At 36.4% G+C, this 27,366-nt stretch overlaps 1 protein-coding gene across 3 annotated transcripts in view; it reads right to left on the reverse strand.

Annotated features, from left to right (window-relative positions):
• Positions 1-26,680, reverse strand: part of enox2 (ecto-NOX disulfide-thiol exchanger 2) — a 240,171-nt gene extending 213,491 nt beyond the window's left edge. For 2 of the 3 annotated variants that reach the window (XM_028460204.1, XM_028460201.1), the window contains exons 1-2: positions 26,550-26,680; positions 22,564-22,720 (exon numbers count right to left, since the gene is read on the reverse strand). The gene's annotated coding sequence lies outside the window, so the exon portion shown is untranslated. Of the gene's footprint in view, positions 1-22,563; positions 22,721-23,995; positions 24,168-26,549 lie in introns of all 3 variants that reach the window. The other variant, XM_028460203.1, reaches the window with a different exon arrangement.
• Positions 26,681-27,366: the final 686 nt, after the last annotated feature.

Raw genomic sequence — 27,366 nt, forward strand, 5'->3', positions numbered from 1 at the left:
AATTACCTCTTTAACACATAGTGGTTCACGAGATGGCTCAGGTATCCTATTGCAATCTAAGATTCAACTTAATGACAATAGCCTGAATTAGGAAGGTTGTTGGCCAGACCTTGGGTTTTTGTAAGAGACTGAAAAAAGGTTAAAGCTGCCACCCACATATACCTGAATCATAGAAAATTTGTGGCCATTGCACACTGAGATCAAATGGGTGAGCGAGGGAAGACTTTTCTACACTGCATCATGTTTTTCTGTTGATTTTGAGCAATGTGATATGAGTGCATACTGCAGCAGACTGAGGGAGTTTAGAGTTTCATTAGAACATGGCCTTTCTGGTTAATGTCAAACATGCTCTCATTCACCTCAACACACAGCTTCAGGAAAAAAGACCAAACTGTTACAGATCGGTACATGCACCCGATAGTTTTTCAGCGCAAACTAAGTCTTTTCATAGAAGCAAGTATGTGGCAATGACTTGGCAACATCAAACTGCACAAGTCAGACTATTGTGAAATACTTTCAGTGCAGAATCATAATATTTGGTGAATTGGGAACACTGGGTGATTTTACCAGAAGTGCCCAGTATCAAGAGGGGATGATCCAGGGAGAAATCTCACCCAACAAGAAAAAAAGTAGCAAGCAGTGAATTTTAAGCAAAATCGAATTTTTAATGTACTTTATGATCTTATACACCCTTGGCTCTATTATATGCTAACAATAATGTGACCAAGAAAGTAAGTGCCCAAGTATAGTGAGTCAATTTACATAATTGGATTAGATGGCAAATGCTCCGAACAAATGCTAATCAGGCCTTTCATATTATGATTCTGCATAAGACCTTTTTGACCTTGACGCCTGACAGGGCCTGCACATGATTAATTATAAGAAAATCTGTCTCAGGTTTTTGTGGTCACTAGACTAATGTTAGGGAATTACATCTATTCAACTGTAACCAAAGTCACAAAGATCTTCATGTTTCCTACTGAGTCAACCTTCCTCACCGATATTCTAGATCACTGCGCAAAAAACAAACTCAGAGGTAAAAAGTTGAGGTTTTTACTAGAACAAACTGTCATGGATTATTAGTTGTGTATCACTTTTTCTTTGCCCCTTTGTGTTGAGTGAGGTCTAGCTGCAGAGCCTTTTTGACTTGGGGCGTTATCTGGCTGTGAAGTGTCTAACTCTGTGCTGCTGTCTCCATTGGTATGGGAAAGGAGGCGATGGCCTGCCATCAAAGATAAACATTCCTCTCTTCTCCTAGCAGCCAAGTAGGCTATATGTCTACTGCAGGTGTCACAAAAAATGTTCCCTTAGCCATTAGACCTTAGCACTGCTGGTGACATGGTGGCATCTCAGATGGGAGACTTGTGAGGATGCGTTAAAAAGAAGGGAGGAGAGATAAACACTGACCACACAGGGACACAACAGAGCACTATGCGGAAAAGGAATTACTCTCTGAGATCGATGTAAAGAGACCAAAACTGAAAAGGATACTAATCAAGTAAGGTTGAAACTTAAAGCTATAGTATGTAAGTTATTTTAGGTGTAAAAATCCATAATAACCTTTAGACATATTATTCAAACACTGGACCTCTACACCTTGTCTTGGATCTCAAGCACTGTGATGGTATTGTTTGATTTTTCAAGTGTTCCATGAGCTGTTTTGGGTATTACTATATCATACCAAATACCAGTATATATTTTCATTATGATGTGAATTTTTAATATACCGCCGTGTTTCAGACTGGACACTTTTCAATGTTGCACTTCTAAATAGGAAGGTAAACAGTAACACGGTTTAAATCAAATGTGTAAATGGATAAGAAACACACAATTGAAAGCTCTGAAGCTGCATGTGAGCATGTGTCTGCGTGCACATGCCTCTGCTACAGGAGAACAGCACTCACGGACACAAAGGCACGGTTTGCTTAGCATGTCGGCAGTTCAGCAGTAATACACAAAAAAAGAGAGCAAAGGATCGAAATTTGTCCTTTTTATAATTCCTACAACGTAGAAATAAGTCCAGTTGGAGCTGCAAACAAAACGCTACCTTATTCACCATAAGAAACCACCACACCACTGAGTATGCAGTATTTAAAACTAGAAATCAAGCTAAAGCTAAGCTAGCGCGGCAAAGAGCCACTGGGCTGCTGTTGCAAACTTGTATTACAACTAGTGTGGAATTATTCTACAATATTCACTCATCATGGCAGTAAAATAGACCATCTTAAGTCAATCTACTGCAGTAATTCCTCTCTCAACGAGTAGAAAATGCTGTGAACACCTGATTATGCATGAAAAAACAAAAACCTTCATATGCCGTGAAACCTTTAGAATTTTGAAAAATACCGTGATATACATTTTTGGTCATACTGCCCAGCCCTACTAATTATATACGTTCAAGTCCTATTGGTAGTGAAGGTGCAATGGCAGGCGTTCTGGCAGGAAAAGTCGTCATCGTGGCATTACGGACAACGGCTTATATGGCAAAGCAAGCCAAAAAAAAAAAAGAAAGACCGACGTGGAGAAGCGAGAGTCTAACCCCCAATTTCCGCTGGATATGGGTCCGCTGCGTAACGTCTCCGCTGCGTTACGTCTCCGCCATGCCACCGGAGCTGATAGGTTCATACTTTAGCCGATGCGTTAATTTCCACCGGGTCCGGTGCGCTGCGTACCTGCTCTGTCACAGCTCCGACAGTCCGGAGCCCTCCGACAGAGATATGCAGAACTTCTATTTCTGGTGAATGCCGGAGCATGATGCAACAACTTAGCACAGAGCAAATGCAGTGAAACAGGAGGTTAAGCACATACGTTTTATATATATATATACACAGTATATATATATATATATATATATATATATATATATATATAGTTATTCATCTATTATCAATTTATGTTTCCTCTCCTTTCTCTCTCTTTTCTCAATCTTTTGATTTGTTTTCTATTTATATATGTCATTCAATCTATTTCCCTGGCTCTATTAACCACATAAATGCTCGTCTGTATCTGTACTTGTTTGTGAATATTGCCGCACTTTATTATTGTATATGTTATCATAATTCACTATTTTAAAAAAAAGTTTATAACACTTCCTTTAACTGCGTTCTGGTGCGATTATGCAAATATCGCAAGAACTCCTCGGTCTCGTAACGTCAACCGGACTGCACCGTGTCGCACTCAAAACGCAACTGGTGAGGATTGCGGACAGCGAACAGCGGAGCAAAACTGGATCGGAGCCGTGGTGCAGTGGAGACGTATCCAGTGGAAACTCCGGGTAAAGGTGCGTTCACACCGAATGCGACTGAAGCGACGCTGGTGACTAGATTATATTCAATGTAAATGACGCGACATCCAGCGACTGTGTAGCGTGTAGCCCTCTCAGTGCAACAGCCCTCTCAGCGCTGCCGCCGGCTCCGCAAACACTTACTTTTTCCAGGTCGCCATGTCACTAGAGCGATGAAGCGACCAAAAAGCATGACAATGTTCAAGCGACTCATCACGGGCGATTGAAGCGACTATAGTCGCATTAGGTGTGAACGCACTTTAAGAGGGAGCGTGATAACAGCACAGAATAAAAAACTGCACACTCGTGCTCGATCATGAGGAATCGAAATGCCGATGAAACAACGAGTTGATTGGAAACAGAAAGGGGAGGGGGAGTGTGGTTGTTTTCACCACAGTCTCACATATTCTACAAACAGTAGCTTTAAGAATAATGTCAGCACGTCAAGTGGCTTACACTGGCGTATGTTTAAAACCAAGAGCATTCTATTCCATATATTGTAAACTATTTAATAAAACTACATGAAACAGTTCAACTGATAACATACACATTACGCAAAAAACAAATGAAGAAAAACAGAAGCTAACAACTTGTATCTCATGCACAACATGAAATGTTGGTGTTACCTTGAGGGAAAAACCTTGTAATGCTTCAGCAGCCATACAGCTTCAGGTGGCAAAACACTTAATATGAGGACATATAACTGAACACTGAATATTTTTCCCTTGACAATTTCACAACGGCAAAATAATAAGCTGAATTTTACCCCGAAGAAAAGTAAAAAAAAAACACAAGACAAGGTTTTATACTTACCCGACTGTGGAAATTAGACTTTTGCTTGATTTACTGAAACAGAATAAAACCCAATAAAGACAAAACTTCAATATTAAAAACCTAATAAATAGATATGAATGCTAAAATAGAAATTTAATGACAATGCTTTTGATTAAAAATGTATAATATTTGATGAAATGTTAAATCCAACCTCCTCACTAGTCCTCTTCATATTCTGTTACAAAATCCAGACAGTACCTAGTACCTACCTTAGCAAACAAAGGTAAGCTGAAATACATGTGAGTGTAGGCTAAACCTGAGCTATTGAACCCATATAGGGACAAACTTTAAATAACAGTGACTAAAAACCACTACTGTCAGCTGCAGCTGCGGAGGTCAGTGTTAGCAACGGATATAAAACAGCAGATAACTCTAATAATTTCTCAGTGAACCTGCAGCGTAATTACTAAAATATTATTAAATAGTATACAACCGCCAGGCAATCTTAGATTTAGGTAAATCAAACAGTTATAGTCCGGTAGATGCGGCAACTCTAGCTTCGAATTGCTACATCCAGTGGCCTGTGTAGCAGCGGAGCCTTGTACCAGCGGTGTCCGCCACTGGAAGAGACGTCAGCGGTGTGATCGGAAGCACGCACGGCACGCGTGCACACACAACCCAGGGTAGACGGTCTTTAAATCCTTAAAAACGTAAGGTATTAATATGATGTAGCCAAATTTAAGGCCTTAAAAGCTTTAAGGTTAAGAAAAAGGGCATTAAACTTGAGAAATTGTAGCATTAAATATTGTGGTACGCCTCAGTACCTGTGCTCTGTTGTGGATTTTAAACACCGTCTCTAATCATCACTGTAACAATTCTAATAATGTCAGCAGCACAATATTTTGATGTAGAATAGAAAATAGAAATACTTAATTAAGTCCGAGATAAATTAATTTTTTCAGCTGCTAAAAACATCATTTTAATGTTTGTCAAACATATACACACTGGTTTCTGGGTTACCATAGCAAATAGGCTCACCCCAGAAATTATATATTATTTGTTAGTAGTTAGTTAGTTGACTTAACTGTATTGTTATTTAATTGTTGGCACTGGCATTTATAAACACTACATGGTTAAATTAAATTGCAATAAATGGGCTTAGTTTTGGAGCCAAATGTTGTTTTTCGATAAAGTGCTTGATTAATCGATTCCAAAAAAAATCAATAGCTGCAGCCCTAGATGCCTGCTTTAAAAAACGCAATTCAGAATTATACCAGGGAGCGACATATCGTCTTCTTTTTAAGCGGAAAAACAGCATCCAGAGCTGTGTGTAGTGACAACATTGCACTGTTGACAAGATCATCTATTTTCTCTGTAGTAAGACATTGATAGCTACTCTTTGTTGAGATATCATATAGATCTGAGGTAAGCAGTGATGGAACTAAATATTTAAATCTAGCTACTGCTTTTTCAGACAGTGATTTACTATAGTGTACTCTTCTCTCAGAGTATGAGCAAGCTGATATTCTGAACACAGGAGTTAAAGACTAATAATTTCTGAAAAAAAAAAATATTTAAAAAATATTTAATATTTTTAAAAATGAATATGGAAAACATGTAATTTTTAAAAATAAAAATGATTTCATAGGGCCCTACTATATCTAAGCAGAGAACATTCTATTAATTGCTGGTTCAACTAATATGTTACAATGCTCTTAATTCTTTGATATCACAAAATGCTGTAATTAGTTATGAGATACCAATTGATTTATAGCTGCATGACAATAAAACCATAATCTCTACACCGTTACTGTTAATTTCTTATCTCCAACCATATAGATTATTATATTTTTCCCTATTAAAGGGAGCAGGATCACTTCATTGAGGTATTTTGGGATTCCAGGATACCCTAAGTGTGACACTGAAGACAACATACCAAAACTATTCCATCTAAAGAGATGGAAGCTGTGGTTAATGTGGGATAAAGAGGGGGAAAACGTCCACATCATAGTGAGGTTAACTGGCAGGGATCATGACTCAGACTGATGAGACCAAGTGATCCTGTCAGACACCAAACTATTAATACCCAGCTCCAGTTTTTTTCCCCCCAGAGACCAACCCTTTGTCTGCTCCCTGTAACGTTCTCATGCTGAGAGATGGAAATAATGAAGATCCTTCTATATCACTTTCAGAATGGCTTTCCTAAGCGACTAAACTTCAATCAATGGCCATTATTATACATATACAGCACTTCTTGAACCGGCAAGAGAAACATCTACGAGAATCAAAGTGGAAAAAAATGACCTAGCATTATGTTTAATGCTAAATCTCAAGCTAATTCTTGAACTTGCAAGTTATGCTATTTAACGTAGCAATTAAAACAGACATAGCATTGTTTAAACTTGACATGAAGCTCTATTTTCATCTGACATTTTCCCATTAGTGGCACTGTTGTGTAATTTGGTGGCAACAATATGTCATTTTACAGGGTGCTTCACACAGTAATGAACATGTCACCAAGTGGAATTAATGTGTCACCATGTATAACAGATCCAATAAGAGTATAAAAAGCATCACAGAATATTTTCATATCACATCAATTATCACAGTTCACACGACCATGGAGTTAATTTTTTTTTCATTGTCTTAATCGGACAAAATGTATTCAATCGTGAAACTGAGATTAAAGAATAACAGAACGTCAAGACATTAGAAATGGAAGTGAGATGCATTGCCACAAATTAAAAAATTGAGCTGTTTGCTAATATAACAAAAACAGATTACCGGGAAAAAGTCAAGTAAGTACAACCTGTTAAAAGTGAATTACTTTGAAAGGTTTTTGCAAACATTCAACATGGGGATACTATCAGCTAAATAACACGTGAATAAAGTCACAATGAAAATAAAGTCAAGTTTTCTTTCACACACCAACATCAAATACAGAAAATATTCTTCTTCATGGTAAATGTTTTTTTTTTACCATCAAAAAATGACTTCCATGTGCAATGTAGAATTGTATTACCATTTTTTAGGGAAAAGGTTCTACATTTTAAGTTCTATCCATAAAATCCATTCCACAAAAAGCTTATCTTAGAGAAAAACTATAATTTGCTTCACAATTCCATAACTGTGTAACTATCTGTGCATGCTGAGCAAGCCTGCCCTTAGGAAAAACCCTAAGGTGGACGATTTAATATTCTCAAAATATCATTTCCAAGAACAAACCAAAAAATCCCTATCATATCTTACAGATGGCTCTAGCAGCTGATTTAAATACTGTACAAGATGATGACCAAAACATTTCACACTCCAAAATGAAGCATTTTTACTAATGCAAAAGAAGCTGCTCTGAGACAGTCACTTCTTTAATCCTATTATTCTCAGAGAAAGTTTGTCATAAAAGCAAAAGTAACGTACATTCTTCTGTGGTCAGTTAAAACACAGAGCGTTGGCCATTTATTTCTATAATAGGTTTTTAGTAGTGCCTTAAAAGCTTCCTGAATAATGTTGTTGTCAACAATGGCACACACACACACAAACCTTCTTTTCCTAAATCTTTAAAGCTGGCTAACCACATACAGTAAGTCACATTTTTAAAACTGTACCTGTAAGTAATTCAAAAGTTGTTCCCATGAATCCTCTGATAGGGATTTACTTACAAACAAATGTCGAAGATAGAAATTGGGGCTCAAGAGTTAGTTTTTCAGTCTACCATGAACAAACAAGTTGTTGACAAATGGTCATGTGACTTGATCTTCGGCAAAGTTTTGCACATTGCATTGTGGAATTTGGAGTCTCACAGAACAATGGAAAGACAGTGCCAATACAGAAATGTTTCTTTGGAACTGTTTTACTTCAATTTTCTTGTGTTTCTTCGCCAGACAAAAAAGTCAGTAGCTGTGTTTCCATTACAGATTTTCACAAAATAAAAGTAATATTTCCAAATGTCGAGAAAGTATAATTGCGCTTTGAACGTGTTGCCATTGAAAGTTGTTTTGGGTCAGAGCCTAGTAACTCCAGTTAAATCTCATCCCGCGAGACTTTGCTGCAGCTCAGAACCTCCTAATAACACTCCACAGTCCTTTGTTGTTTCACGTCTAATGTGGCAGTAATAATTAAAGTATAATGGTAAAAAATGTCTGGGTCTCCTTTCTACACGTACGCGCCAAGTTTACTCGGAAAGCAGTGATCATGTGACCAGGTACGTCACGTTCTATGACGTGTATTTGTGAAAAAAGTGTTTCCATAGTGCTTTTGCGACACATTTCAATATCGTCTGAAATTCCTCCTCATGAAAACATAATTTCTTTTAGCAATATTTGAGTGTTTTTTTCGAAATGCAGGTGTTTTCATTATTTTTTACATTTATTTAGTTTGCATTGTGCTGTTTAGATTTTGCACATTTCCAATGGTAACGGAAACACAGCTTGTGATTCACTTGATGTCATTTTTGTCCTGCTTTCTATACCGCTGAAATCGGCTAATTTTATTATTCGGAAGCTACGTTATCCGCCATTGCTTTATCCACAACTTTCAATCTGTGAAAATACTCTAACGCTTTGGCAGTCTTTTTGCCAGTAGAGGATGAGAACAACTTTTGGATGGCATACAGGTACAAGTATAAAAAATGTTAGTTATGTGGTCAAGCAGCTTTAACTATACATGACAGCCTGCTTTCAGCCTGCGAACAAAGTGAAGAAGATACAGTACCTACAATAGAAAAATATACATAGCTTCTTATTGTAATGAATGCTACACTGTGATGATGCACAGGTCTGTGTTCACATAAACTCCTTGACATGCAGCCCATGTCTCCTATCTTTGCTGCTGAATTTGAAGGCAGATCTTAGCGTTAATCGTCAGACAGGAAACCATAACGCTGTTTAGCGAAGCACTTTCCATTTCGATTTTATGTTTTTTTTTAGCTATTACTTCGAGAAGCACAGTCTCTACACATGTTATTTTTTCTACCTCCAACGATCCTTGAAATGATCATTAGGTTGTCAGTTGTACCAATAAAACATCAAATGTTGTGAGCAGAGAAAATCAATACATGAATAGAGACCATACATAAAAACCTCACTGATATTCCATTACATTGTATTGGGATCTATTTTGATCCAAGTATTTTTCTCCTTCTCTTTAGCACAGTTAAGAGTATTTTCTTTTTAAAATCAGCTGATAGGATTGATTAAAGTAAAAATGGGCTGAACCACTGTTTTGTTTCAGCAGCGCTGACACTAATCGTATGCTTTACCTCTAATCTGGGTTCACGGTCAAAAGTTGATAAGTATTATTCTTAGCTGTGAAGCAGCAGCCATGAACTCGCTTCAATTTAGCTCTGCGTTTATGACCCATTTGGCAAATACATCACGATGATGTCTTCATGCTAACAGTCGGCAAAACCAAGAACAACTAAAAGTAAAGAGAGCTTGAATTCTTATTCAGAATTGTATTATTTGTTGAGTCAAAATCCTTGGAGAAAAATATGTCAAAGAACTGAAGCTGTTGCCAGTCAAAAGAAAATATATCTTTCTTTTGACACTATGTGTTGGAGAGGGATGCCTTTTGTGTTTTAGTGTTGGATATACAGTGTTGGATATACAGTATATCTAAAGATAGGTATAATCTTCGACCCATCCAGTGCTGCTTATTTTTATTTATTTATTTATTTTTATTTATTCCATTCATTAAAAAATAAAAAATAAAACAATTTAATAACAAAAGTTTACAAACTGAATGAAAGGGAGCAGAAAGAAGAATAATTTTATGTAATCTGCCCCTTTGTACTAATAATCAGTTTACAACAGCATGAGAAAGCAAAAACAAACATTTACAATGTTTACGATGATTACAAAATAAGCATAGCCACGCATTCATGTCAAATTTTTCTGTCATAAGAAACTGAAAATAAACAAACCAGAAAACAACACCATAGAACAAAAACATACAAGCAAAAAGGGTAAACAACAACAACACAACATTGTGGTACTTTAGAGGAGTTCATTATATTTTAATAATATCTATTCTAATCTGCAGTAACCTTTTTAGGTAACCCTTTTTTTTGGCGCATTCATGCTGGCAATGCAGGCCGCGCTGAGTCGTAGCAGGAATGAGGCCAACCTCTTTCCCTGCACGGTTCCGTACACATTATCATATTACAGTAGTATACGACATATCAGTGTGAACAGTCATCGTTAGACCTTTGTTTGTATGTGGTTACAGCAGCACAACAAAGAACGAGCCCGGCTCACAATTCAATGACTCACACTAATGTTTTTGGATCCATTTTTAAGAAAGATCAGAACTCAAAAATGTCCAGATTTATTTTGAAGTGATGCCACCATGGTGCATACGTAGACAGCTCTCTGGTCTTGGCCATGGAGTCGGACTTCTATCCTATACTGTTTGTCCCTCTGTTCACTAACCCCAACCAGTCGAAGCGGATGGCTGCCACCTCTGAACCTGGTTCCGCTGGAGATTTCTTCCAATAAAAAAGAGGGAGTTTTTTCTTCCCACTGTCGCTAAATGCTTGTTCATGTGGATCATGTTGGATTCTTTCTTCTTTTTTACTATGGACTTTATATTTTGTTCAGCGCTTTGAGATGACTTTGTTGTATTTTGCGCTATATAAATAAAGTTGAATTGAATTGAATTGAATTGACTTTTTGAAGGTGTGGACAGGTGTCTTTTATACAGATAAGTTCAAACAGGTGTCATTAATACAGGTAATGAGTGAAATATATGAGCTTCCTAAAGAATAGGAAATCTTGCTCGTTTGTAGGTGTCAAATACTTATTTTACGCAAGAATTTAGAAATAAATTCCTACAATGTGATTTCCTTCCATTTTCACATTCTGTCTCTCACAGTTAAAATGTACCTATGATGAAAATGCCATACCTTTCTCATCTTTTTAAGTGGGACAACTGGCACAATTCGTGGCTGCCAGTACTTTTTTGCCCCACATTTTTTTCGCAGGTTTCATACATTACCATGTGTGCTAGACTATGTGCACCAACCAACTCTTGCTCTGGAGTGACCTCCGATCTACCTGTGGCAGGGAAACCAGCTGTGCTCAAGCATGGCAAAGTATGGTTTGACTTTATTTCTGGTCTGGACTGTTAGTGTGGGTGTGCCCTAAATGTCCTACAAAATCAAAATTGTGTCAGCAACCTGACCTGCAATTACAGGCATTTAGCAGGCAAGAGTTTGACTGCTCAAAAAACTACCAACAGAAAATATTATATTATCTGATTGCCTGGCGAGCAACAAGTAACTGTTGCTAAATTAAACTTTTTAGAACTGTGCAGTCATCTGAGGTAAAAGAGCAATATTTTCTTTCTTCCAATTCTCAGTATACACAGCATTCATTCATATATTCTTAATTATTTGTGCACAAACAAAAAAAAAAACCCTATGCTATAATTCTAAATGTATTACTGTTGTTCTGAAGATCTCTTCAATAATGCTTTGAGTGCTGCAATTACCATAGTTGCCAATGTTGACATCTTTAGAATCAGCTTTCCTGGATTGGATCTATTAAAGCAAACACACAGAGCATACCATAGTGGGCCAGCACTAATGGGACTTGAACCCATAACACAAAACATTGACCACTGAGTGGCTCAAATGTAAAATACCTCCAGTCCTCTGTAATAAGAAAACTATTAGAGCCTAATTAAAAGGGCAAACATTGTCACAAACATATTTTACTAGATAGAAAGTGGATGCTTTTAGGTTGATCGAACACAATAATCTTCCCACTTCTTTCTTCATAACAATATTAAACATAAAAAAGGGCAAATGAATAAACTCTTACAAAATCTGACCGGTTACAGAGCTCTGTGTTCAATTTGAATCAGACATAGATAGGTTGTTCACATTCTAAAGGCCATCGAGTAAGCAAATAAAATACAAAAACAGATATGATGATGTTATGACAATGGTATTGAAATATCATATTGTTGTCATAACATCATCACAACACAATAACCAGTCCCATCACTTCCCAACCAACTTGGTAAATGCAAGTAGGATTTAAATTATTAATGCCTCAGCATTAGTAAGTGTACAACAAAGTTTGGATATAGAGCACAGAATTAGTACCCCCAGTTTAACAACTTAATATTAATTCATATCTATTTACTGCTATGTTTAATAAGGACTGTAATTAAGATAACTTGACATACCATTCTAAATACTTCTTGACCTCTACAGTATAGCTATATCTAGTCTATACTAACTACCTCTGAGTACACTATGAAAAAAGTCTTGTATCCATCAAATTACTAACAAAACAAATCACGAAAACAAAAACTGTTAATCATAAAAGAAACTTCCTCTGCAAGGTGCAACATGACAACATGGTATCCAACCAAATACCAATGCAAAATAATAAACAGCAAACCAAAAAAAAGCATTAGTAGTAATGAGAATTAATGAGGGAGTAAAACGTATTGGCAGTCTGGCTGAGGACCAACTTTCAGGCTTGACTTTATCAGTCTTGAAAAAAAGTGGCGGTCTCTAGCCTTCCAGTTCTAAATAGAAGTGCATTGATCAAAAGGTCAGGCCAGGTTGTTTCTAGCCCATTAATTGCCTGTGTCACTCTTCATTTTTATTGCAGCAGCTGTCAGCCCGCTCCCTAATACACATAGGACGATAACACATTCATGTACAGGTGTGAGCTTCAACAAGAAATAGTCAAACAATTAAAAACATATAAAATAATACTTGTCTTTGCATTTCAAGTAGGTGTCAAGTTTTAACTTAAGGGTAAAGAGCTTTATTAACTTAGTAATAACTTACTAAAGTGTTTCCATCTTCCAAATGCAACTATGATGGTACTTTAGTTTCCTGCAATAGTTCATATGTGTATGTGTTAAGTTCCTGTGTGAATAATATTAGTTTATCTTCATCTCAGCTGAAGTGCTTCCATTGAGTTTTACTTCTAGATTAGACTCCAGCCCTAGATTTTAATGATAGAGCAATGATAACGGAAAATATATTGCAAAAAGCAATAAAATACTTCTACCTAATTTGTAGTTTGTACTTTCAAACTCTGAAAGTCCTTCAACTTTTGGATGTCTCCCTGCTACTAGAATTCAATGAACATGTCCTTACTTTCAGGGGCATGTATACTTACATAATTATTATGTGTATAATTTCTATGTATATATTTATACTTATTTTACTATAATTATACTCATTTATTTTCAATAAATTTGCATTTCAAAAAATGTTTATTCACTTTCTTTTAGTGATGTTGTGTTGAATTGCCAGAAAGAAAAAAATGAATGAATTCAATTTTGTAACAAGGCTGGAACAAAATGTAGAAAAAGGATGTAAATACTTTGTAGATGCTCTGGATTGATTGGCTGTGCTGGGGTACGATGGATAACGCTCAAATCTCACAAAGTGGAGAATAAAAATTCAAGCAAACTCCAGATGCTTGAATTTCTTCCCATCGTCCAAAACCATAAAAAGTATTTTAGGTGGTTTAGCCTTGGAAATTAGAATAATATGTAGAATGTTATCAGGTGTTATCTTTGTGAGAAACTGGTTTCCTGTCCAAGGTGTGAGACTACATCAGAACTCGTAACCCCTAACTCACAGGGAACTCTCTCTCTCTCCATCAGGAGAAAAAAAAACATTGCAAAACAAAAATTGCAATGGCAGGGCCAAGACTGTGTTTATGATATCTTTTGAGGTAAGAATATTTCAGTGTTGGAAGTCATCTGGTTACCATCACAGCTACATAGCTACATAGTGGAAATCATAAAAAAAAAAAACAATTAAAACCACTTATCCTAACTTTCTGGTTTAAAGCTGCAGTATGTAGACATGTGAAACTATCATAGAAACAACCACGCTCACCCTCCCCTCGCTGTTTTGAAACCCATCATCCCTTACTGGTATCCTCGTGAACGCGCACAACTCTGGAGCTCTTAGTGACTTTTTTCTCAATAAAGACTAGTGACAAATGTTGGGAACTTTGGCTTGTGTTATTGGAGAGTTGTCTGGTGTTTTAGAATGAGGCTCTGACATGAAAGCACATATCACTCCCTAGTTACTTTCCAAAGCAGCGGCTTTACATGTCTTCTCATTCTCCCTCTGACACCAGTTTGTGTGACGGCCCCTGCGCAGTCACGGAGGTCTGAGCTGACAGAAAGCAGATCTCCATGAGTCTGTTCTGTCGACAATGTTTGGGACTTTAGACTGTTGCTTCTCTACCCTTGGTTTTCCTTTTTCCTCTTGCTTTGCCGTGGAAACAATGTGCCTAACGCCGTGATGGGGACTTCTCCTACTGGAATGGCCACCTTTGTTCTTTACTACCGAGGATGTGAATGCGCATCGACTTTAGTCGGGCAACTTGTAAAAAGATCTCTGATTAGCTGAAAGGTCGAGTCACGCTCCTGGCTCTCTAAAGGTCTTATACAGGGCCAATAGATACACTGCACTGTCCTTTCAGAACACGTTCAAATTACAACATGCTCATGATTATGGATTTTTCCCCTAATGAAGCCAAAAAACTTACCGGTACATACTGCAGCTTTAAGACAACTTTTATAAATAATATGTCACTGCCGTGCATTGTGTCTCTCAATGTTGAGGTTTGACATTGTTCTGCTTTAGTCATCATAAATGTGAAAAGTCATCCATGTCTTAAATCTATTGAATTTTGAGAACACAACAGTATCTCCCTCCCTGCAGTGAATTAAGTTGAAAGCACATTCACCACCTGTCAGTTTCATTACAGCTTCTAGACTTACTCGGGTTTACTTCACACCTTTTTGGGGACTTCATGTAAGATCAGATTCCAATTAGATCTCATGAGGTGATCAGGCCTCAAGAAAATATTTATGCCAATGCAGCGCACTACACTGTCCACTGAAAGTCACCCAGAGCAACACACATATTACTCCTGTGTACAAAGGTACAGTGACTCATAATTACGATTTCCATGCAGCTTGTGTGACTGAGCCCCATCATTTGCCGTACGGCAGCTGGCATACGACTCCAGGAGTCCCACTGCTCTCTTTTATAAGCCTCTTGGGAAGCAGAAATCACTGCTGCTCTACTGTCATTCAGGGAAGTTTATCTTCAAATAAAAAGGTAGATGATGTGATAAGTTGACTCTTTATCTGGCACTCTATGCAGTTTACGATTAAATATTTTACAACCAAAGGTATTGTTTATATCTATACTATAAACACTTACATTGCAAATCAACACTGATAAAGTTTCCATGTGGTCCCTGTTCCATATCGGTAAATAAAAAGTAAAAAATCTGTTTATGATGCCGTTTATGATGGTTGATGGCATCAGGCGCTGAGAACTCACAATTCTTTTCCACTTCATTCGTTAAGCTTTAGGGGCTTACACTGCAAAGCTAGATAAATATATCTGGGATATCTCTCCATTAGCAGGCTTCACCTAACCAAACATTCTCAATCCCAGAGCAGCTGTACTACAAAGCTGGTTATCAACACTTTAATTTAAGCCAGCTGTTTCCAACCTCGATGCTTGCGCACTGTACTTGCTTGAAAGGGGTGGAGTTTGCAGTGTCTGACCAATCAAAAACACGGAGAAGCCTACGTTACAGACTATAAGGAACAGACAAATATTCTTTCATAAATGAAAAATTGAAATCCATAATCCAGACCTAAAGCAATACTTTTGTTGCTGCTGACTGTAGGAAGGAAGGAATGCTGGCAGAGAATTGTCAACATTCATAATGCATAAAATCGTGAGATTATACAATATTAATTCTTCGGATGATAAACAATCTGACCAGTCACTTTATTACAGCAGAGACATGATTCTGTTCACGTAGTCTACCTCAATTTTTCAAACAATTCCACAGATGGGTATGAGAGAGCAATGTCTGGCTCTGAGGACTCCAGGTAAGCCAATGAAAGGGACAGGCTGCATCATAAGGTGGACATTATTTGTATTTTATATAGCAGAGCAGTGTGTTTTCTCACTGTGGCTGTCAGCGTTGCCAACCAATGTGAATGAATGAATGAATGAATTAATTAATTAATGAGTTCAGTGGATTCTGAGAGTGCCTGACGCACAAAGAATCCATCAGCTGACTATTGTTAGTCAGTCTATAGAATGAAATTCTATATCTTTTCTATCAGATGTCACCGGATAAATGAAAGGTTTGCATTTATCCAGGTCTTTTATACTAGCTCAGATCTTATCCAGCACTTAGTCTGCTCCTGACCAGGCTAGCCTTTCAGCGTAAGTTACTAGGTAATTCAGCTTCATAGTACAGGCACTGGAGGTTAGAAAATGTGTTTACTTGACTCATAGATCTTGAAATATTTAAACTACTATTTCACCAGCTGCTGAACACACGAAAGTTTGTGTTGAACTGCAGTGTTTATTGACATTGTCAGAAAAGTTTTGTGTGCGTTGTATTGTGGAATGTGGAGTCTCGATAACATGGACAATACTGGAAACAAACTAAAGATAACTGTCCTTTTGTTTGAACTCATGGTAAGAATGAAGTAAAAACACTTTTATGCATCCATCTACGGGACTCCATATCCCACAATACAATGCGCAAAAATGTCAAAAAAATATTTATATATATTTTATAGTTGGAATTAAGGGTGTGTATTGCCTGGCATCTGGCAATACGATTCATATCCCGATACATAGGTCACGATATGATACAATATGGTAAATCCTGATATTAAAGTATAAGGTGATTATTGTGATTTTTTTAAATACAGTATAAACAACTAATCTGTAAATGTGTACACTCATGATAACATTATGTATGAAATATATTTTATTGGCATATTTTACACTCAAAACATTGGCTTTAACATGCCATGTGCCAACAACTTAAAGTAAAAAAAATAACATACAATCTGCCTGTGGCTTTTAAACCAACTTTGACTTTAGTGTAACATGACTTTAGGGCAACTTAACTGAGGTACATTATATGTCTAGAACAACAAATAAATGCAGAAAGTTAGTACTTTCTTTTTAGATTTTATTGAAAAAACACAACATGGTCAACATGCCCAGGTTTCAGCACTTCTTTGTGCAGTTACAATGTCTCCAGAAGTGGAAAAGACTTTATTAGTTAAATAAAGGTAAAAAAAATTAAAAAAATCAATATGGATGCATTTTGAATCGATCCGAGAATCGTGCAACGTAATATTGCGATATATCGTCAAATCCATTTTTTTTCAACACCCCTAGTTGGGATGAAAACAAAAAAATGTATTCGTTAATTAGACCTGTACTTTGGATTTATATGATAAAAGATATTTGTGTCCGGCAGCTTTAAAGGAAGGAACAGAGAGAACCTTGTTTTCTACCACTGTAGTGCAAATTAGATCAAAAAAGCTAAAACCTTGGGATGAAAAATATAATATATATATGTATATATATGATATAAAAACCCATTTAAAATGTCAGCTAGATGTGACCTTAAAATGTGGCACATTGGGTATATGGCCATAATTATTCATTTCAACTTTACTCATTCCTGTGTGTGTGTTTTTTTTTTACCCACAGTGTATGAACATTATAATCTTCTTGCTTAGAACATCTTCTCTTCTGCGCTGTCATTTAGCAACAAACACATTAAGCAGGATAAGCAAAAGTAAGTTGCAATTTTCAGTCTCCAGCTGTTATGACTGCAATTATCTGTCATTTTAGAGCATCTTGTAGCCTTGGTTACTTCAGTTTATGAGAAGCTCATTGTCAGGATAAAATTACTTTGGTATATTGTAGAATCACACAAGCAAACAAACAAAATTAGAGCCATAGCCGAAGAAAACAGCTTTGGTTTGCCTCGATTCCCACACCAACAGCTGAGTATAGAGTGCCATAATCACAGATTTCCTTTGACTTTATCTTACTATAATCAACTGGTTGGATATGAAAATTTGAAGCTTTCTGGCACTGTTCATCCTCTTTAAAAAACTCATGGTACCAGTACATTGTTTTTAGGTATTTCAAAGTTTGCAAGTGTCACTGTTGAGTTGCACTACTTTACAATGGTTGAGAAAAGTTTTGTGACGCCATTGAAATGGTAAGATTTTTAAATTATCATAAAATGTCAGAAAGCCAGTATATTGCATATTGTAAAATCTGCAAAATGAATGTACACCATTAGATGCAGGGAAGGAGCCACTTCTAGACGAAAATATATACACTTTACTTATTGCACCAAACACCTCCTTAAGTCGTATTGTGCTGTAAACATTGCAATTATGTACATAGTTTCTAGTGTTGTACCTAGGGCTGGGCGATATGGCGATACCAAAACTCAAATCTCAATATTATTTCTCAAAATGGCAATATACAATATAAATCTTGATCATTTTAATTCAAATGAAGTTTTACCAGGAAAACAATTCTGGGTTAAATTTGTGATGCAAAATGCCACACAGACACATTTATTAACAAACACTTTTGGCTTTTTCTCTGAGAATGGACACCACGTGTGAGTGAGTTCTGTGGTGTGGCTTGTTTAGGGGGAGGTCTGGGTTAGAACGCACTCAGAAATCATCAAACTGTGTTATTCAATATAGGTGACGTTTAAATTTCGCCAAAATAGAAAACTTGATACATCTTGAATCTCGATATATCAGACCACATCACGTCTGAGACCAAGACTTTCCCCAGACTAAAATGCACAGAGACCAGATTTTTGGGAGATGAGACCGAGTCAAGACCGAAAACGAGACAAACAGAGACAAGACCATAAAAATCACTTTCAAAAACCATGATGTGGTTGAAGAGTTAAAGAGCATTCTCTCTTTGAATTTAGTTTTCAGTGAATACATTTGACAGACAAAAACAGGGAGTATGAGTTAGAAAGTCACAGATAAGTCCAGAATTACTTTAAATATCTGAAAATAAGGTGTCAGGTGAATAAGGTCTGATTTTCTGCAGGCGTCGGACTCGTAGGGCACTGGAAAAGATTTCCAAGGAGGCAGAACAATCAGTGAGCTAACAGTAATTAATTAATCAGGAACAGTTCCAAGTGCCTTTCCTTATTTCCACATTAATGAATAATAGATATTCCCTTTTCTGGCTAGTCCGAGAACAACACAAGACTGAGTAAAAACACTCAAGTCTGAGACAGGACTTAGCCCTTCAAAATAAAATACCTAAACACTAGTACATACAGATTTTCTTGCTTTCTCTATTTTAATCGATTTTTAATCTTTTTTGTAAAACAACAAAAGATAAAGAAGTAAAATAAATTTCTATTTTTTTAATTCACTGTATATGTGGGGTTAAATTAAATAAACCATTCTAAGGCACAGTCAATGTGAAAGATTGTGTTCTGATCAGATGAAACCAAAATGTACCTTTTATTTTTAGATATTATAGCAATAATATGCCAGTCCTTGGTTGAAGAATTACATTCCTATTCATTGTAACTACATTTTAAAATGTTTTTTATTTTTTGTACCAAACGGGTGCTGTGTACAAAGACCCAGAACCCAAACATGTTAACTGATTTAATGGGATGGCACCCTCCAACCGCCTGCCTCTTCATATGAGGCTCTTCAATTACCTTTAGGGTCAATAAAACATCTCATTATGAGAAGTGTCACATTTCCCCCACCCACAGTGGCACAAAAACAACTGGCTGCAGAGCATAGGAAATGTTCTCATCACGGTGCCATCCACCGTGCTAAGTTTAGTTAAAATGGCCTTGGGCAGGAAAGGACTAGTCAGATGGATTTAGCAGATGAAATGAAAGTAGTAGTAGCCAAGGCTGGCTTACAAAAGATGCTCCAAAACCGAAAAAAAAAAAAAATGTACAGCACAACACTACAGTTTACAACCAAAACAGACATAACACATGTCCTCAAAACAAATGCTATAACATGACACCTTTTTTTTCTGCAAAAACACCACAACTAGCCATGACTCCTCTAAAGATGTGTTGTGGTGGTATCTCACATCAAGATGTTGAAGAAGTAAATTCTCTAAACATTAGCAGTTATAGCAGATCGTAGGAGTGAATTCATGTAAAAACTGTACATTTAATCACTCTGCCTGAGGGCATCAGAAACTGCTGTGTACCTCATTAATATTCCAAAAACAAGCATTCAGCTCCTCCAGCGCTGCACACTGATAACCAAGGACATGACACACACTTAGTAAGTGGGCTCTGAAAGCACAGGCACTGCCCCTCACTGCAATTTGATGGGATAGTTATGTTGCGTTATGAAGATGCGTTTTGAAGTTGAAGTGCAGAAAGACATTTGTATCCACAAATTAAACATGTAATAAAGAAAAGAAAAAAAAAACAGATAAATATATATTACAAAGACAAAAGGTGCAGGCTGTTAATAGTAAATATTTGACAGAAAGTCTTTAACTTTAATTAGTGAGCTGTTTTGTCAGAGCACATCAACCACTGATATATAATGTGATTTACACTGAGTTTTTCCATTATCATGACAACGAATGTGTAAGATACATTAGGCGTTAATTAAAATATTTGTCCTAGGAGGGTGAAATACATGATCTAAGGCAGTGGTTCCCAACCTTTGTTGTCTTGTGAACCCCTTGAGCCTTTTTGTCATACCATGAGAACCCCCTCACTCATACGTGTTCATGATTCTCCAAAAGTAGAACATAACACAACTGAATATTCAACGCAAGTCATTTTATTTCATCTTCTTATAATGAACAAGTAATATTCAGGCATTATCTTCTTATTTAACTCAAATTAAACATACAATTATGAAAAAAAAAAATGATAAATATAAGAAATAATATTATAGTAAATGTTTGTATTATTAATACCGTATTATTATTACTAACAAATTATGATTACATTGTTATTAAAGAAAAATAATAAAGTTGAAATGAGAAAAAATACAAGAATAAATAAAAAATAATAAGTAATGTAAATAAATACAAAACAAATAATTAACCTGCCTGTGTTATATTATACTTTTATGACATTTACCACAAAAGGAGCTTCTTTGAATATGTCCCCTTTAAACAGGCATTTAAACTTTAAAAACAAGCCATCGCGAACACGTACCATTTTATTGACGGACTCATGAAATGACTGAGAATATTTTTTATTATCTTGGAAATATGTCTCATGTACCCCCGAGGCCTCTCTTCAGATTAGCAGAACCCCTTCGTCACTCCAATTTAGTAACCTTTCTTGTTTTATTTACATGTTGTTAACATGTTGGCCTCTGAAATCTCCTATAGCTTGAAAATGTCAACCTGTACGGTTTTAAATACACACTAAGTATCAATTTTGTGCTTTAGAATTATTGTATATCAAAGAATATATTCACCTCAATTTTTAGTAATGTGCATAACATGTTAGTAACACTGTAGTAGGATATTAAGGCCACAATATTGTTTATTCCATTAATGCCGTTTATTGTCCATTTATGTCGGAAAAAATGTTGGAGGAGCATGTACAGTGTCTGAAATAGGCTTAAAAATGACTCAGCATGTTGGAAATAGATTCATCAACGTTTTCAAGTACTCCCTGCAATGTGTTCAAGTACCCCTGGTTGGGAACCACTGATCTAAGGGGGTGGAAGAATTCCTCTGGTCTATTGTTAATAATGGTATTCTTTATTAACCACCTTGGTAGGGCCTCCGATGGCTGTGATCGCAGAAAACAGATGGAAAATATGTAATTCACGTTCTTAATTAAGCAGAGAAAGTAATCTAACAACCTTTTTTCTCTCTTTACTTAAAATCGGACCCCAACATGGCACGGAAATCCCTCAAATTCATGTTTTGGAACAGTATCCTGCATTGACATGTCATTATTCACCAGGAAATAACAAAAAATATTCAATGCTGCCCATCATCTTGTTCAAAATATGTTGCTATATGTTAAGGTTCAAGTAGTGATGGTGTCATCCTGTGATTTAAAATGAATTCAGAACTTCATCAGAAGTGACTGGATCAAACCTAAAAAATGTTCTGATACTGAAACAGGTTGGTGCATCGGTTCAACTGGTGATGAGTTTACCTGGTGAAATAAATGGCAGAAGCATTAAATGTCTAATCATCACACGCCTGCATGGGATGTCATGTAAAACGTTTATCCCATTAAACGGATAGCTGAGGGTATTAGCAGTGTGGCTAATGTCACCCTCACAACGTAATCTCACATGATTTCAGCATAAATATCCCGTTTACATAAATTCTCTGAAGCATATAAAATGTATTGAAAAACAGTATTGACTTTTATAACTCTATGTAGCATGTTTGGTAAGGTTATTAGCCAGTAAAGTCATCTAAACAGGGAAAGATGGAAAGAATAGAGAATACAAAAAAGTGTACTGTACTTGTGTGTATTGTGTGTTAATATTCATTTTCTTATATGCTGCTGATCCTAAGAAACAAATTTAGTTTTTATGGTAACGTGAAAATGACAATAAAAAACCTTGAACCTAAAATGACACAGAAATGAATATACCTTGAAATGGAATTTGGGACATTTTGAATGAGTAGTCAGAGGGCCTACCTTTGTGAAATGTGTCTCTACATTGTCACCCATTTTCCCTGAGGGGTAGTCGTGAGCTGCCGCTTGGGAGGCACCAGAAGAGCTAGTTTGGGGGTTAAGGGTCATGCTCAGAGACCCATAGTGTTGGTAGCCTCACCGGTGGATTCAAAAACGTTAGCTGAGGAAGAAAAAAGCAGGTTCGTCAGCATCACTAGACATGTTGCCCTCTATTTAGCCAAGAATGCCCCAAAAAACCTTGTTCCAAGGACCAAAAATGTTTTTTGTCAACATCTTAGTATTCTCCATACATAATATATATATACATTTCTTTAGAAACTGTAGGTCTATTAAAGTTATGTTATACTTCTGTTTGTATTGTGTAATATTTACAGGCTGTTCAGAGCTAAATAAACCAGTAGTTTCCCTACGTCTGTCTTCTTCTTTCTGTAATAGCTACTGTACGACGGTATTTGCAAACTTCTCTGAAAAAGAAGTGCATTTTAACCAAAAAAACATCAAAGCTCTAACTACGTTTTGTTCCATGGTCCCTAATCATTTTTAAAATGCCCCAATTTTTTAGACTACCGGGGCCAAAATGACTACCATAATAGTAACCTGAGGTTAGGCATGGTGAGTGATCAATGTTAAAAGGGAAGGTAGCCCAAAAACGCTTGTTATTGTTCTGTACTTTAAACACAAAAACTACATTAGGTTTTGTAGTGGATTACTCAGACTCCCAACAAACTTACTTCAGACCTGCCAGGAAAAAAAAAGGGTTTCAAGAACATTTGAGTAAAAGGTGCTGACCAGGCATTAGCTTTCCCTCGTTCACAACCCACAACAAGCATTTTATTTACTTCATGATACTATGACTGCAATTCTTGTATGACAACAAAAGACTTTCACTTATATTAGATAGCAAATTTCTTCTGAACACCACATATTTGTCCTGTACAGATCAATCAGCAGACCAGTAGATCCAACACATTCTCACTCCTAACTCGTCACATATTGACGTTCAGGAAGAACCTTTTAGCGTCAATATTTGACGCACGGGGTAGGCCTTTGGCGTCAACATGTGACGCTAAAGGTCGGCCCGTGGCAAATTGCTTTATTTCAAGACAGATTGTAGCTTTACAATTGTTTTTTATGACATTTCTAGTGAGAAATGTACCCATAACTTATGGTTAGGGTTAGGTTTTGAAAAGTTGCATTGAAAAACAGCTTACAGACCCTCAGCGTCAAAAATGAATGCCAAAGAGGAACCCCGTGCGTCAAACTTCTGACTCGTGTCCTTCCGGAACGTCAATATGTAATGATTTGGGAGTGAGACTGGGTTGATAGATCAGGTAACAGCGACATGGGTGCAGTTCTTATTTGCACAAAGCAAGTTAGTTGAACCACATGGTTCCTGGATCAATTAGACATATTAATAAAACATCCATCAACTAACCCCCAATTTCCACTGGATGTGGCTCCGCTGCGTTACGTCACCGCCGCATCACCGGAGCTGATATGTTTCCACTTAGTTTATGTATTAATTTCCACCGTGTCCGCTGCGGTGCGTATCTGCTCCTTCCCAGCTGTGGTAGTCCGGTGCCCTCTGCCAGATAGGGCTTCTATTTCTAGCAGACACCGGAGCACGACACATCAGTCAACACAGAGCAAATGAAGCTAAACATGAAATTAAGCACATATTACGCAATATCGGGTTACTTTTCAAAATAAATCACTTCAGATTAAATTTCAAGTAACTACATCACCAAAACGTCATATTGTGTAAAAACAAATTCACATCCACGGTAAACTGCAGCAACTTTGATTTAGTTCATGTTTTAATGGTGCAGTTTTATTCTTCTCTGTTGGCTGTTGCTAAAAAATGTGGCTATGACAAATCTAGAGAGTCCAACCTTCTTGTACTCCTTCGTTAGGAACACTGACCTGTTTATCTGTTTATTGTTGCGTTTATAACACAAACATTCAACTGCATTTAACTTCGATTATATATACGTCGTGAGAACCGCTCCGTCCAACCAGAGTGCAACGTGGCACACTCAAAACGCAACCGGTGGGGATACCGGACGACGCACAGCGGGACAAACCCGGATCGGTGCTGTGGTGCAGCAGAGACGTATCCAGTGGAAACCCCCAATTAGTCCTGCAATCCTCAACACTGATCAGATAAATCCGGCTCAAGCCGAGGAAGGAAATTCACTTTGTGAAATTAATACTTTTACTAATTTCTGAAAATGATAAAGTAAAAGCTTAATTACGGAAAGTAAATGTATATTTTTGAGTAAAGTAGGAAACCATAAGCAAAGAAACATCAAATGCTTGCTGTCAAATGGAAGGACTTTAAATTTCTAAGTAAACCAACCCAAGAAATAAACAACTAAACCTAAGCTTAATTTGTCTTTACAATGAAGAAGAAAAAATTACACAAATAGAGCAGGTATGACAGCTGCTGTTATTACAACCACACAGTGTTCACCACCCACCCTTGGAACATTTATTATTTTCAAGGCTTTGTTGAAAAAAGCAGAAGTTATAGACCTATTCTAAAAGATAGATTGCTTTAAAAGATGTCTGTTTTGATTTGGTGCAATGTTGGAACAAAAAAATCAATAGAGGCGGAGGGGTGCAGGTTTATATTTGAGTTTTATAATAAATCTAGCTGAAATTAGTTTTTTTTTTTTTTTTTGAAAGCTTAAAACTTTTTCTAGTTTAAATTATTTTCCTAATTAAAAAAATAATCAATTTTTAGAAGTAATAATTTGTAAAATGTTAAGATATTAGATGAAAGATTAGTCTTGACTTTGACTCTATATATAAATTAATGGCAGAAGTGAGTTAACCGGGGAATGTGACCCCCATATCATATGCTGTACCCCCATAGTTTTACCACAAGAATTATCAAAATGCTGCCACAGTTATAAGTTATTTTCTTCCCAGGTTCATGATAGAAATATCTGTAATATCAAAGGTGTTTTTCTTATTTTAATAACTTCAAATATCATGACTATTTCCATTACATATACATACAACATGGGTAAGTTATTATATATAGTACAGCTGGGCGATAAGCCTGAAAAATTTATATTGGTTTAAGGGTTTCATATCAGTCAATATCGATAATTATTTATTAGATTTTTTTTTTATCCTATTAAAAATAAGGAGCAGGAGAAAAAAAAGGCAGAACGCAAGTCATTTTATTTTAAACATTAATTTACTTTGTTTACACTGATAAAAAAGTCAATAAAACAAACATAGAAACTTGCAAATATAGACTATTAAAAAAAATAATAATAATCATACAAATTGTGCAATGTATTTTGTATTTTTGTAAATTATAATAATAAAGTAATATGTTTTTTCTAGTGGAGATAAATTATTAAACGTACTATTGCACACTTGAAAAAAAATAATTATATATATATATATACCAAGCACATATCTTTATTGTGATAAATATTGTTATTGTTTTATTGCCCAGCACTAATAGATAGTATATACTTCCCTGTTGGTTTAAATCAGTTGTACACTCAATATATTGCTCCTCTTCATCACGTTTTATGTTCTTGTTTTCTCAAACACAGAACTATTGGATAAATAACACTGTATTTAAGCCAGTTAGCCTAAACAGTATGACTACTGAGAGCTTAGAGAAACACCTATTGCACCGTCATTACACTACAGTGTGTAATGCTGGGTGCAGTTCAAACTAATTTATATAAACATAAAGAGTAAATGTATCCTGCCTCCTTAAAATTTCTGATATTTATTACAGTCCAGTCATGTAAATATTGTAACTGGCAATTAGATCACATGGCGTTGATACACATCAGTAGACTAATATATGAAAGAGCATTAGAATGTCACTGTTTGTGTATACACTAAACTTTGGCGCATGTGTAACGATGAATGATAACATCTCGTGTTGTTGTCGGAAGTCCACGTTAGACCCGCTAAAGTGAAGCTAACGCAGCAGCAATGAAATGAGAAGGTACCTGAGTGTGTGTCTGTGCTCCACCATGCAATGTGCACCGGGAAACAGCTGTAGGTTTATTAAAAGTGTTTGTTGGAGCAGCTCAACATGCAGCAGTAGCCAAGCAAAGACTGCGCTGGTTAGCAAAGCTCGTGACGCTACCTACGGCAAGCCGGAGGGAAGCTTCGCGTTAATCCGTGAGAAGTGTTTCGTTTCGCTTCAGGGACGCGTCCTATCAAAATAAAAGCACAGAACGGCGATGTAAGCGAAAATGTTGAAGTACACAGTAAAATAAATTGGTAAACCTGGTAAATACTAATGTTTTGGTGGGGGACTACTGTTTAGGTTTGTGAGTTATAACATGTTTCAAGCTTTTTAGCGTCAGAGCTTGATAAAATCTGTAATAAAGGAACTTTCCGATTATTATTATTATTATTATTATTATTATTATTATTATTATTATTATTATTATTATTATTATTATTATTATTACCAACAGTTCACCAAGTCAAGCCTCGTGTGTATAACATACATGGCCATTAAAGTTGATTCTGATTCTGATGTTTGTTTGTTTGTTTGTTTGTTTGTTTGTTTGTTAGGATCACCATTAGCTTAAGCATAAGCCATCAGCTATTCTTCCTGGGGTCCACAATTTATACAATGAAAATAATAATCAAATTACACAAACAAAACAGACATTTCAACAACTATGAACTAACTACTTTTGTGTTTGTTTGTTTGAATAGTTTTTATGGACCCCGTGTTAGGGTCTGTTATATTTTGTTGGTACAGTATGTAGCCCTTGTGGTCCTCTTTTAGTTTTCTGAGGGTCTTTGTAT

This window comes from Gouania willdenowi, chromosome 10, assembly GCF_900634775.1.
Source record: "Gouania willdenowi chromosome 10, fGouWil2.1, whole genome shotgun sequence".
NCBI lineage: Eukaryota > Metazoa > Chordata > Actinopteri > Blenniiformes > Gobiesocidae > Gouania > Gouania willdenowi.